Source organism: Narcine bancroftii, chromosome 3, assembly GCF_036971445.1.
Source record: "Narcine bancroftii isolate sNarBan1 chromosome 3, sNarBan1.hap1, whole genome shotgun sequence".
Taxonomy (NCBI): domain Eukaryota; kingdom Metazoa; phylum Chordata; class Chondrichthyes; order Torpediniformes; family Narcinidae; genus Narcine; species Narcine bancroftii.
In genome coordinates this window covers 196424414-196438730 of record NC_091471.1, presented here as the reverse complement: position 1 = coordinate 196438730, position 14317 = coordinate 196424414, and positions in this window count along the sequence as shown.

Here is a 14317-nt window from a genome sequence, read left to right as displayed (position 1 = left end):
ACACACAGCCCTGAGGTGTGCCAGTACTCAACATGACGATGCTCGATATTCTGCTACTGACCTGGATAGATTGTGGCTTTTCCGTTAGGAAGTCCAGAATCCAGTTACAGAGAAGAGTGTTGAATCCCATTGATGACAGCTTCTCCACCAGCCTCTGAGGAATGATCATATTAAATGTCAAGCTGAAGTCAATGAACAACAGCCTGACATATGAGGCATCATTCAGCAGGTTGGCCAGGACAGAATGAAACAATAAGGCTATAGTATCATCTGTAGAACAGTTTCCTTTATAGGGGAATTGAAATGGATCCAGAATCTCTGGGAGGTGTGCTTTGATGTGTTCCATCACCAGACACTTGAAGCATTTCATAATGGTGGAGGTTAGTGCCACAGGGTGGTAGTCATTGAGGCCTGTTATTGTCGCCCTCTTGGATAATGGGATGATGGTGGCTGTTTCGAATCCCGCAGGACTGATGGACTGCTGCATTGAGGTGTTGAAAATGCACGTGAAGACTTCTGTCAGTTGGTCTGCAGAGTCCTTCAGTACCCAACCAGGTATGTTTTCTGGTCCTGCCGCCTTGTGTGGGTTCACCCTGGATAGGGTTCTTCTCACCTCGGCCACAGCTATTTGAGGTGCCTGTTCATTAGGGAGACACGGAGCTCCCTTTCGCATCATCCTGTTCTTCTCACCAAGCCATGCATAGAAGGTGTTCAGTCTGTCCGGAAGGGAGGTGACATTGTCCTTAATTCACAAGGTTGACTTGTGATCCATAATAGTCTTGATCCCTTGCCATATGCACCTCGTGCCGCTGGTATCACACAGCTGTCTGTGGCTCTTCTGTGTGTACCCTTGATTTGCCTTCTGGATTGGATGGGAGAGTTCAGCCCTGGCTGATCATAGTGCCATCCTATCATCTGCCCTGAATGTAACAACACGAGGTTTGAGAAGGCCTCTGACCTCTGCATCCAACCATGGTTTCTGTTTAGCCATGGTTGTGAAGGATTTGATCTCGGTGACATCCTCACTGATGTAACCAGTCACTGAGCTCATTTACTCCTCTGTATGTTCTAAATATGTTCTTCACTAGAATTCTACTAACTATTGTGAGCGCTGTTGTGCAAATGATTCTGATGCAAAGTCCACAGACTATAAAACAGGCTTTAATTAGCTTCAACTTGTACACACCAGTCTTAGTATCTTTGTGGTTCTACATGTCTGATTGTTCTTCTGCCCAAGAGGCCAGCTCGAGTCTTTATATGAGCTAGTGATTGACAGCAGGCTGGTAGGGCAAGCCTCCCAGGTTGCTTCCCTGCAGTCGGCTGATAGGAGTGTGTCCAGAGAAATGGTTGTATCACCACATTCATCCTCTTCTTAAAATGAGTACTGGGGTGGGGGAGGGGGGGGCGGTGTCCTCGGTACCGGGTGGTATCTACAAGTTCAAGCAGTCCAGTGGTCGTCTATGCCTCTGGGACCATCGCAGGACAGGCTCCAGGTCAATTGTCAGTAGGGGCAGGACTGTTTGAGGATCAGCTGGGTCCAGGGTGGCCAGGGTGTCCAGTGGTGCATGAAAGATGGTGTCTGGCAGAGAAGAGGTGGAGGTGTGGGGCAGGACCTTGGGAGTGGGGCCCTCTGGAGAGGCAGAGACAGGGTGTCGGCTCGCAGTGGATTCTGGATGGGCCAAAGGTGCCCAGAGTAAGGTAGCTGGACCCCTGCTGGTGTCAGGTCCCTGGTCAAGACGCTGTCCTTGCGTCCATTGTGTTACCTGACATAGGCGTAATTTGGGTTTGAATAGAAGAGGTGCACCTGCTCGACCACGGTATCGGATGGTGGGTCCACATGGGTTTGCGGAGGAGCACCATTCCCGGAGACATCAGCCATACTGGCAGGGAGACGCCAGTCGCTGATTTCCTAGGAAAGGAGAAAAGGTGTTCATAAGGGATCTGATTGGTAGCTGTGCACAAGAGCGACTGTAGGGTGTGAAGTGCCTCAGGGAGGGCCTCCTGCCAGTAGTTGATGGATCAGCCTTTGACCTTAGGGCCTGGAGGACCATCTTCCAGTTTACCCCATTATTATGCTCCTCCTGCACGTTGCCCTGGGGTTGTAGCTAGTCGTGCAACTAGCCGCGATGCCTTGCACTGTCAGATACTGGAGCAGCTCCTCACTCATGAAGGACCTCTGGATGCTGTGGATGAATGCTGGGTATCTGAACATGGTGAAGATCTGCACCAATGCTTTGATAATGGAGGGGGTGGACGTGTCAGAGCATGGGATGGTGAAGGGAAAACGGGAGTATTCGTCCATGACCAAGAGGAATAGATGTTCTTATTCATGGAAGGAAGTTGATGCTGAGTCACTCTAAGGGCCAAGTGCCCTTCACTACTTGGGCCTGTGGTGGACGGAAGAAGCACGGTTGGCACTCCGCACACACTCTGCAGGACTCGGTCATGGTCTGGACCTCTTGGACGGTGAAGGGGAGATTCCGGAACTTAATGAAATGGTACAGGCGCATGATGCCCAGGTGGCAAAAGGTGTTGTGCGATGCCTAAATCTGTTCAGACTGTGCACTAATGCAGGTCTGGGATGGGTCATTGGGGAAGTCATTGAGCTTCCCCAGCCTATATTGGATGTCATAGCTGAACATGACTACCTCGACTCTCCAGCGCAAGATCTTGTCATTTTTGATCTTGACTCTGTAGGTGGAGCTGAACATGAATGCACTGCACGCTGGTCAGTGAGAAGGGTGAACCTTCTGCCAACCAGGTAGTACCGCTTCCACAATCACCTGGCCCTCCTTTTCAATGGTAGAGTGCCTGAACTCTGAACCATGGAGGGTCCTGGAAAAAAAGGCCATGGGTCTGACCCCTTGGTTGAGGATGACAGCGAGGGCATCACACTCCACCTGTAATGTGGTGTTATTGTCTGGGGCATGCATCATGGCGTTGGCAATGTCCTGCCTCAGAGGTGAGGGGAAAGGTTGTGGCTTAGGCCAGTGGGTGGACCTTGTCTGATAAGTGGAGGACCCACTTAATAAGAGAAGAGCCCTAGGCACATGTAGAGGGCCTTGAGCATGTGGGGGCGCATAAGTTAGGGGTCAGGACTGATGACTTAATGTTCTACGATGCACTCCATGATGGCGAGGCGGGTGGAATTGAACATGCACTTCTCCCTGTTCAGTGCCTCAGCCATTCAGAGAAATCTCTCCAGGTTGGCATTGTGGTCCTACTGGTTGTGGACACAGATGGTGACATTGTCCAGGTACGGGAAGGTCACTCTTAGATTGTGCCAGTCTACCATATGGTCCATGTTTCAGAGTCTCTCTGAAACACAGAGACTCCATTTGTGACCCCAAACGGGACCTGGCAGAACTGGTAGAGGTGCGTGACGGCCTCAAAGGGGATATAGGGTTTATCCCGCGAATGGATGGGGAGCTGGTGGTAGGCCGACTTCAGGTTTATCGTGGAGAAGACACTGTAGTGGACTATCTCGTTGACCATGTTGGCAATGCGGGGCAGAGGGTAGGCATCCAGCTGGGTGTACCGGTTGATGGTTTGGCTATAGTCGATGACGATCCACATTTTGCTGCCCCTGTTTACGACAAGGACCTGGGGTCTCCAGGGGCTGGTGCTGCACTCTGTAACTCCTTCCGCCAGAAGCCATCTCACCTCGGCCTTGATAAAGGTCCTGTTGGCCACACAGTAGTGCCTGCTCTTGGAAGCTATAGGCTTACAGTCTGGTGTCAGGCAGTTGAAGAGGGATGGATGGGGCATCCGTTGAGTGGAGAGTCCACAGGTGGACTGGGGCAGTTGCTGGGCTTTGTGCTGCAGATGGTGAATAGGGGTAGTGGGCCACCAAAGATAAGGGTGAGGCTGTGGAAGTGACACTGGAAGTCTAGACCCAGGATAACTGGGGCACAGAGCTTGGGCATGACCAGTAGCCTGAACCCTTGATATGATCCCCTCCCCCCCCCCCACTGTTCACTGAGCAGCATCCTAGTGCCATGATGGAGTGGTCCTGGGCCACAAAGGCAATAACAAGTTTCGCTGGGTATACTTTGAGTTTTAGCATATGGACCACATTCAGGTGCACAAAGCTCTCAGTACTACCACTATCAAACAGTAATTTTGTTACCTTCCTGTTGACAGCAATGTCCATCATCAAGCATCCAAGCCCATGGGGAATGCCTTCCGTTAGCATGGTGGATGCTAAAACCACCTCAGGGTCTGAGTTGCTCCTCCCCAATGGTTTTGGTGACTAGTGGCTGGTGAGTGCCTTTTGGAGCATGTTTTGCGGCGAGTGTGCAGTTTTGCACGCGTGCGTGCTGACCACGTCGTCTGGTCAGCGAGTCGGGCGAATTGGGATGGTTAGGGGTTAGCTGGCCCACGAAGGCAGTGCCCATGGTGTAGGCGTAGTCAGGCGACTCGACCAGAAGTGATGTCGGAAATGCTGTCGTCTATGCAGGCAGAAGTGACATCATCAGTGCAGGCGGGACTTGGACGATGAAAGATGGCAGCACCCATGGTGAGCACATGGCTGCAGTGTGGTGGGATGGCCAGGCTGGAAGTGACATCATCAGTGCAGGCAGAAGTGGTGAGCAGAGTAATGGCGCTGCCCAGCATCTGCACGTGTGGGTGTCCAGAATGTTGGAATGGCCATAGCGCTTCTGGTGGGTTTGGAGAGGCACACTTTAGCGAATTGGTCTTTCTTGCTGCATCAGGAGCAATGTGAGTTCCTCGCAAGGCAGTTCTTTCAGGAGTGCCTGCCAACCCATACTGGGACCTGCAGAATTTACAGCGGTGAATTGTTGGCAGCGGCAATCGTCTCTTCCATGTGGGACCCCTCAGCAACTGCCTCTACATGTTGAGCTTCAGCTTCTAGGGAGTGGACCACCTCCATGATATTTTCAATATCTGCCCCTGCTTGATTTCCAATTGATACAAACTTTTTAAAAAATTTGCTCTAGGACTAATCAGCAAAAGCCCAGCATCTCGGGCACTGTTCTGGTAAGGGACCATATTATTCTCCTCCAACAATCTGTCGAGTCACCCTCGACCGCAACTCTCGCATACAGTCATCTCGGACAAGTCGCTCCACCTCCCCAGCAGTCACCCCAGCTTCGTTCATGTACGGGTATGCTAGTTCTTGCACTGTCCCCAGGGTAAGTGTCTGCCATCTTACCTGACTGCTGTACCCTGATGCTGAGCAGGTACCAGGTGTAGAGTACGTTCCAGGATGACCATCGCTGGTTCGAAATCCATGCAGTCTCAGATAGCCTGGAAAACGTGTGGGCCCAGCTTGGTGTGAAGTACAATGAGTCTCTTCTGGTCAGTGATGATGACCTCAGCTTGTGTGTGGATGATCGCCTCAATCACATGCTTCCAGATCATGAAATATGCGGGAGCATCCGGATGTTGAGGGTCGATATCCAGCCTCTCGATGGTGAGGAACTTCTCCACAGTCCTTTTAATTTTAAGCTAATTAAATTGTGAGCGCTACATGAATGATTCTGTCGCAAAGTCCACAGACTGTACAACAGGCTTTAATTAGCTTAAACTTGAGCACACCAGTCTCAGTATATTGCTGGCTCCATGTGTCTGACTGTCGCCAAAGGGGCCGGCTCAAGTCTTTATATGGGCCAGTGATTAACAGCCAGCAGGTGGGGCCAGCCTTCCAGGTTGCCTGCCTGCAGGTACAGTGGTGCCCCCTCACCCCTGCTATAAGCTGGTAGGAGTGCGGCCACTGCAGTGGTTGTATCACCACACTATATTTGGATATCAATTCCCCTGCCAATGGCAATGGTTTTCCCCTGTCTATTCTATCAAATGCTCTTTTCTTTTCAAAGCACCTGTTAATTATACCTACTTAACATTTCAAGTCAAGATCCTTCACCAACTTTTGATGAAGATTCTCCACCCTGATATTTAATCTCTGTGGATGCTGCTTAGCCTGCTGGATTATTGCAGGACTTTTCCTTTTCCTTTCAGATTTTCAATATCTGCCCCTCCTTGATTTCCAATTGATACAAACTTTTTAAAAAATTTTCTCTAGGACTAATCAGCAAAAGCCCAGCATCTCGGGCACTGTTCTGGTAAATTTGCTCCTTTCTGCATGCCAGTCCTGAGATAATGTCATCTTGTCATGGTCTATCCATCCAGAGAATGCAATCCCCAGATTTTCTATTCCTGAACCTCCTGTGAAATCTCATTTTTGATTATGTTGTCTATAATGCTATTCAAACTAAAGGTATCACTTCCTAGCAACTTTGATATACCTGTCCATGATATCAGTATGGTTATATTCTTTTGGTCGTTTATGTTTTCAGAAAGTTTCCAAACTTTATGCCTTTTACAATCTGGGAATATCCCAATCTTTACCATTTTGTTATAAATTAAAAAAAATGAACAGTTCTAATACCAACCCTGGAGAATACCAACCCTGGAGAATACCAACCCTGGAGAATACCAACCCTGGAGAATACCAACCCTGGAGAATACCACTGCAAATTTCAACTACAGGTATTACAATTTGCTGTCTTTGATTTAAGTTTGAAATCAAGTTGCCTTAACACTGGGGATTTAACTTTGCCAATAAACTGGCATGAAACAATAGATGAAAAAAATGTCACCAACCTGTAACATTTACTCTGTTCTTCTCCCTCCAGATGTTGCCAATTTAATTGAATATTTTCAGAATTTCATGTTTTATATTAAATTTCTAGCATCTGTATTTTGGCTTTTTGATGCTTTATCAACCATCATTATGATCTTTACATAAGAAAAGACAAAACTTTAAGATAGAAGGAAACATATGGAAGTCTGCAGTCACTGTGATTGCAGTAAAAACACAGAAATGCTGAAGGAACTCAGTAGGTCTCAGAGAGCCGAAAGGAGGTAAAGATATATAATCGATGTTTCAGACATGAGCCCTTCTTCAAGGTCTGAGAAAAAACAGCAGGTGCTAGAAAAAAGAAATGGCAGTGGGAGGACTTCAGATCAATAGTCAAAAAGGTGTTCAATGGATATGGAAAAGAGGCCAGGAGAAATGAAAGGTGAGAGGAGGGGAGAATCAAGGAGAGAGCGAGACAGACACACATACGCATACACAGAGAGACAGAGAGAGAGCGATAAAGGGAAGGAGGGAGACAGAGAAAGAGAGAGAGAAAGATAGAGACACAGACACAGAGGCAGACAGAGATAGATAGAGGGGGAGAGAGAGAGAGAGATCTCCGCTATTGTGGCAGACAGAGTCATTAAGCCAACATGGTCAACAAAGGAATATCCCAGTCTGTGACCAGTCACTCCGATGTAGAGAAGACCACAAAGGGAACATTGGATGAAGTACATGACACCTGCAGATTCATAAGTGAAGTGTTGCTCCACAGTTTGGGGCTGTGAATTGTGGTGAGGGAGAGGATGTGGATGCAAGTGGAGCACGTCCTGCAGTCTCAGGGCTTATTTAAATTACGATAATGAAATGTTCCAGTTTTCAGATTAAAAATACCCAATCACTGCAGATATATTTTTGTAATATATCAATTTCATATGAGCTGAGACCTAGATTTCAAATCACCTTGCCCTTTCTGATCCTTTACTAACACAATATTTAATTTTCATTACCATTATAGCAGAAGATGTTGCATTTTCTGTTGTTCAGTGGATGTTTTTTTTTTCAATCTTTTTATCAGTAATTGGATAATTTGCTCAATATTCACCTTCTAGCTCCTGTCTGTGAAAATATAACTGGCCTTTGCTCACCTCTTTCAGAGATGCATGGTGCTATTTAACTAGTTACGGATGCTGGGTGTGGACTTTGTTTTTCATATTAAATTTGATATTTTTGGTAACCATGTTTTCAAATTGTAGGAATTAGGTTATTTTTTTTTTTCTTTGGCTTGGCTTCGCGGACGAAGATTTATGGAGAGGGTAAAAGTCCACGTCAGCTGCAGGCTCGTTTGTGGCTGACAAGTCCGATGCGGGACAGGCAGACACGGTTGCAGCGGCTGCAGGGGAAAATTGGTTGGTTGGGGTTGGGTGTTGGGTTTTTCCTCCTTTGCCTTTTGTCAGTGAGGTGGGCTCTGCGGTCTTCTTCAAAGGAGGTTGCTGCCCGCCAAACTGTGAGGCGCCAAGATGCACGGTTTGAGGCGTTATCAGCCCACTGGCGGTGGTCAATGTGGCAGGCACCAAGAGATTTCTTTAGGCAGTCCTTGTACCTTTTCTTTGGTGCACCTCTGTCACGGTGGCCAGTGGGGAGCTCGCCATATAACACGATCTTGGGAAGGCGATGGTCCTCCATTCTGGAGACGTGACCCATCCAGCGCAGCTGGATCTTCAGCAGCGTGGACTCGATGCTGTCGACCTCTGCCATCTCGAGTACTTCGACGTTAGGGATGAAAGCACTCCAATGGATGTTGAGGATGGAGCGGAGACAACGCTGGTGGAAGCGTTCTAGGAGCCGTAGGTGGTGCCGGTAGAGGACCCATGATTCGGAGCCGAACAGGAGTGTGGGTATGACAAAGGCTCTGTATACGCTTATCTTTGTGAGGTTTTTCAGTTGGTTGTTTTTCCAGACTCTTTTGTGTAGTCTTCCAAAGGCGCTATTTGCTTTGGCGAGTCTGTTGTCTATCTCATTGTCGATCCTTGCATCTGATGAAATGGTGCAGCCGAGATAGGTAAACTGGTTGACCGTTTTGAGTTTTGTGTGCCTGATGGAGATGTGGGGGGGCTGGTAGTCATGGTGGGGAGCTGGCTGATGAAGGACCTCAGTTTTCTTCAGGCTGACTTCCAGGCCAAACATTTTGGCAGTTTCCGCAAAGCAGGACGTCAAGCGCTGAAGAGCTGGCTCTGAATGGGCAACTAAAGCGGCATCGTCTGCAAAGAGTAGTTCACGGACAAGTTTCTCTTGTGTCTTGGTGTGAGCTTGCAGGCGCCTCAGATTGAAGAGACTGCCATCCGTGCGGTACCGGATGTAAACAGCATCTTCATTGTTGGGGTCTTTCATGGCTTGGTTCAGCATCATGCTGAAGAAGATTGAAAAGAGGGTTGGTGCGAGAACACAGCCTTGCTTCACGCCATTGTTAATGGAGAAGGGTTCAGAGAGCTCATTGCTGTATCTGACCCGACCTTGTTGGTTTTCGTGCAGTTGGATAATCATGTTGAGGAACTTTGGGGGACATCCGATGCGCTCTAGTATTTGCCAAAGCCCTTTCCTGCTCACGGTGTCGAAGGTTTTGGTGAGGTCAACAAAGGTGATGTAGAGTCCTTTGTTTTGTTCTCTGTACTTTTCTTGGAGCTGTCTGAGGGCAAAGACCATGTCAGTAGTTCCTCTGTTTGCGCGAAAGCCGCACTGTGATTCTGGGAGAATATTCTCGGCGACACTAGGTATTATTCTATTTAGTAGAATCCTAGCGAAGATTTTGCCTGCAATGGAGAGCAACGTGATTCCCCTGTAGTTTGAGCAGTCTGATTTCTCGCCTTTGTTTTTGTACAGGGTGATGATGGTGGCATCACGAAGATCCTGAGGCAGTTTTCCTTGGTCCCAACAAAGCTTGAAAAACTCATGCAGTTTGGCATGCAGAGTTTTGCCGCCAGCCTTCCAGACCTCTGGTGTGATTCCATCCATACCTGCTGCTTTGCCACTTTTCAGTTGTTCGATTGCCTTATATGTCTCATCCAGGGATGCCCAACTTCTGACTGCTAAAATTAAGATATGTTAGATTTTAGTTGATAGTTTTAGTAAATTTTTACTTAAATAATATCCAGATGTTCTCTTTTTTTTCTATCGGGCTGTCAGGGGGAGGATGGGGGGGAATAAAAAAAATTAAAAAGCACTATGTACTAATTTTTAATGTTTTTGAACAAGAAAATGTATGCACAAGTTTTAATGCAAATGTTAAATTAATTTTTTTTTTAACTGTTGTTATAAGTTTCCAGACTTTGGTGACAGTTGTAATCCATCCTGATCAATACTGATCGTTAATATATATCCAAAAAAATAACTGTCCTAATACCAGTCCTGGAGAATTCAACTGCACGATTCAACCATTACAATTTACTTTCTTTGCTTTAAGTTTGAAATCAAGTTGCCTTAGCACCATCTGTTATACCAGTAGGGATTTAGCTTTGCCAATAAACTGCATGAAACAATAAATGAAGAAAAGTCACCAACTTTTTCTTCCCCTCCAGATGTTGCCTATCTAATTCAATATTTTCAGAATTTTATGTTTCATGTCAAATTTATAGATTCTGTAATTTGGCTTTTTGATGCTTCATCAAACACTATTAACTACTTCTGTGAACTTCATATAAGAAAAGACAAAACTTTAAGATGGACGGAAGCAGTAAAGTCAGCAGATGCTGTGACTGTAGTAAAAGCACAGAAGTTCTGCAGGAACTCAGTAGGTCTCAGAACATCCATGAGAGCCGAGATGTGTAGTGATGTAATGTATTATGCTGACTGCTTGGTTATGACTGTAGAGTGGCTCCACCCTACTGGTATAACAGATGGTGTAACATATCCCACTGACCAGTAGAGGTGGCTTCTTCTGTTAATAAAAGCCTATAGTACGATACAAGTCTGGTCCATGTCTCTGGCATATCAATTTTATTAACAAGAAAAATATGGATACTTCCCTCAAACCTGGAAGACTTGAAATAGATCAGGATGCCACCCGAACCAGAGAAAAGTTCTACCACTGGATGCAGTGCTTTGAAGCTTACAAACGGAAGAATAATGTCGTGCAAGACACTGAGAAAATGGACCATTTCGTGGCTCTCCTCGGAGACGTCCCCTACTCCATGGTCAGAGAGATAGCTAGCTATCAGAATGCTTAAAACCTACTATGATGTGTCTCAGAACACCCTGTATGCAAGACACCAGCTTCACATTCGGAAGCAACAAGCAGGAGAGAGTGTAGACGTATTCGCGATCACCCTGAAAGGGTTATCCAGGGACTGTGCCTGCGCCGCCGTCACGGCTGAAGCCCATCGTGAGTCCCTGATGTTAGATGCATTTGTAAATGGTCTGGACTCCAGATACACTAGACAGCATCTACTGGAGACTCCAGGCTTGACTTTTAATGTGGCTCTGAACAAGTGAAGATTCTCCTAACTGTGTTACAAGGGGCGAAAGCATTCGAGCAAGAAAGAGGTGCTGAAGTGGCGCCCCTCAAATCGACCCATAGTGAAGAGATGCTACTGAGTTGGATGAAACCGTGACTCAAAAGCCAGTCCCCGAAGTGTTATTTCTGCGACTTGGTGCCCTGCACGCCAAGATACCTACACCAACTGCGGGAGGAATGGCCATTGGGCAAGAGCTTGCCGAGCTAGAAAGTCAACACCTGGCACTCGCGACAAGCAAAAGAAGAAAGAAAAGGAAAAGATGCACCCAAGCGCTGATACTAAGCAAAGTCGCCGTCATAACACCATGATGCTGGGCTGGAGAGTCAACGACTCGTCTAGCCCAACCTCGGCTTTGTCAACTTCTTTTGAATCATCCAGCGAATCGATCAATGACGAGGCGAGGCACAATATGCCAATGCCACAAGGGGATCCAATCCTGGCTTCTATGAAGGTAAATCAAGATAAATTCTATGACCTGCAACTGTCCACAATGAAAGTGGAGGTAAATGGTCTATTAACTGTTTATTTGACTCGGGCAGTACAGACAGTTACATCTACCCTTCGACCGCTAAAGCACTAAATCTTGCATTATACCCATCTAAATGCACGATCACGAAGGCTTGCTCAGGACTAGAACAAGATACAACAAGTTATTGCAGAATTAATTTAAAAATACATGACAATGAGTATTCTGATTTCAAGATTTCTTCAAGAAGCACTCCTCGGCTTCTGGGTCTAGACTTTCAGTGCCAAATGAAAAGTATCATATAGGCATTTAACAGCTCCTTCCCATCGATCACTGTCTCGTCAAAGAAGTTTTGCAGTTTGTCAACACTAAAAATTAAACCCCCCTCGTCTCTTCAATAATTTGACCTCGGATTGTAAACCTATAGCTATAAAAAGTAGGCACTACAGTAAAGAAGACAGACTCTTCATTAAAGACAAGGTTAAGAACTTGTTAAAGGAGAACGTCATCGAGCCCAGCACGAGTCCTTGGTGCGCTCAAGTAGTAGTGGTTAGAAATAGTGCGAAACCTAGAATGGTCGTGGATTACAGCCAAATCATAAACAGATACACTCAACTAGAAATGTATCAGTTTTTCAAAGAGAAATGGTTAAGTTAGTGGATACTTATAAGTTGCAGGCCACTCTTCCTTATCTGGACAATGTTACCATCTGTGCCAAAGACACGAATAATCATGATCAAAATTTGCAACGGTTCCTCCAAGTTGCCAAATCCTTGTGATTGACTCTAAATAATGACAAGTGTGTGTACCGCACAAAGAAACTGCCAATATTAGGCTATGTAGTAAGTAAAGGAGAAATTAGTCCAGATCCTGAGAGAATGCGACCACTCATGGAGCTGCCCCCTCCAACAACACAAAAGTTCTTCAAGCGTTGCTTAGGATTTTTCTTCTATTGCGCTCAGTGGGTACCACATTATGCTGACAAAACACGACCACTTTTTAAAACCACCAATTTTCCTCTGAGTGATGAGGCTCTCCGAACTTTTAAAAATATTAAGCAAGATGAGGATTTACCTTTTCAAGTGGAATCGAATGCATCTGATTTTGCTTCAGCTGCCACATTGAATCAAGCTGGCTGACCTGTAGCTTTCTTTTCCCACACACCAGAATTGAAACACTCCTCTGTTGAAAAGGAAGCACGAGCGATTATAAAAACTATCCACTACTGGAGGCAATTTTTAGCTGGCAGGTTCACCTTGCTAACTGATCAGAAATCTGTTGCCTTCATGTTCAACACTAAATTGAAAAGCAAAATTAAAAATGATAAAATGGCACATCAAGCTTTCCACTTATGACTATGACATTCTCTATCATCCAGGAAAATTCAATGATCCCCAGATGCTCTCTCTCACGCTTCTTGTGCGAGTCTGCAGTTAGACAGATTAAAGATTCTCCATGAAGAACTGTGCCACCCGGGGGGTCACCAGACTTAATCACTATGTGAAAAATCTCAATCTGCCCTATACTGTGGAGGATGTGAGAACCCTAACTGCACAATGTCTTATCTGTGCTGAATGCAAACCTTGTTTTTACAAACCCTTGCCTACCTCATTGATCAAGGCTTCTAGACCCTTTGAACGTCTCAGTGTAGATTTTAAAGCGCCACTGCCTTCAAATAATAGAAACATTTTTTTTTTAACTGTTATTGATGAATTCTCTCATTTCCCTTTTGCTATTTCTTGTATTGATGTTTCTGCTGCTTCGGCAATTAAATGTCTTGATTCCATTTTTAGCATTTTTGGTTACCCAAATTTCATTCATAGTGACAGAGGTTCAGCCTTTATGAATTCAGAGCTTCGGCAATTTCTTCTTGACAGAAGCATTGCCACAAGTCACACTACCAGTTACAACCCTTGGGGAAATGGGCAAGTTGAAAGCAGCAATGGTACAATCTGGAAAGCTGTTACCATGGCACTCAAATCTAAAGGTCTCCCCGCCAGTCGCTGGCAAGAAGTGTTACCTGAAGCTTTAAACGCTATCCGTACTTTACTTTGCACATCATCTAATGAAACACCTCATCAGCGTTTGTTTTCTTTTCCCAGAAAGTCGAAGACTGGATTGACCTTGCCGGCCTGGCTTTCTAGACCTGGAGAAGTTTTACTGAGAAAGCATGGTAGACAGAGCAAGGTGGACCCTTTAGTCGAGTGTGTACGTCTGATTCATGCTGTAGAGCTCGTCGAAAGAATCAGACTTGTTGATCCAAACCAAGGCTTTTATTAGCAAAAGACAGGAGCTCTTCACAGGTGGCCAACCAGTCCGGAATGATCCGACCTGGCTAGGGACACAACCCTTTAAGGCCCAGACAGTAGGCGTGGCTAAGCTCTCAGCCAATCGCTGTAAGCACAGTCTAAATACTGTAACTATATACACTATATACATTGGTGAGAGATCTGTACTATCACACATACTAACCCACAATGTGCTCAAATTGCTTTCCCTGATGGGAGACAGGACACTGTTTCCCTTAGGGATCTTGCTTCGCCAGGGGTTCTGCCTACAGCTTCTAACCATTTTCCCGCTCTCACTTATTTTCCTTTGTCTTCAGAACAGCGTGTATCTAAACAGCGTGTATCAGAACAACGTGTATCAGAACAGCGTGTATCTGAACAGCGTATTTCTGAGCAGCATGTACCTGTCCCTTAAATCCAGTCTGTAACACCCAGAGACTTACCCCAA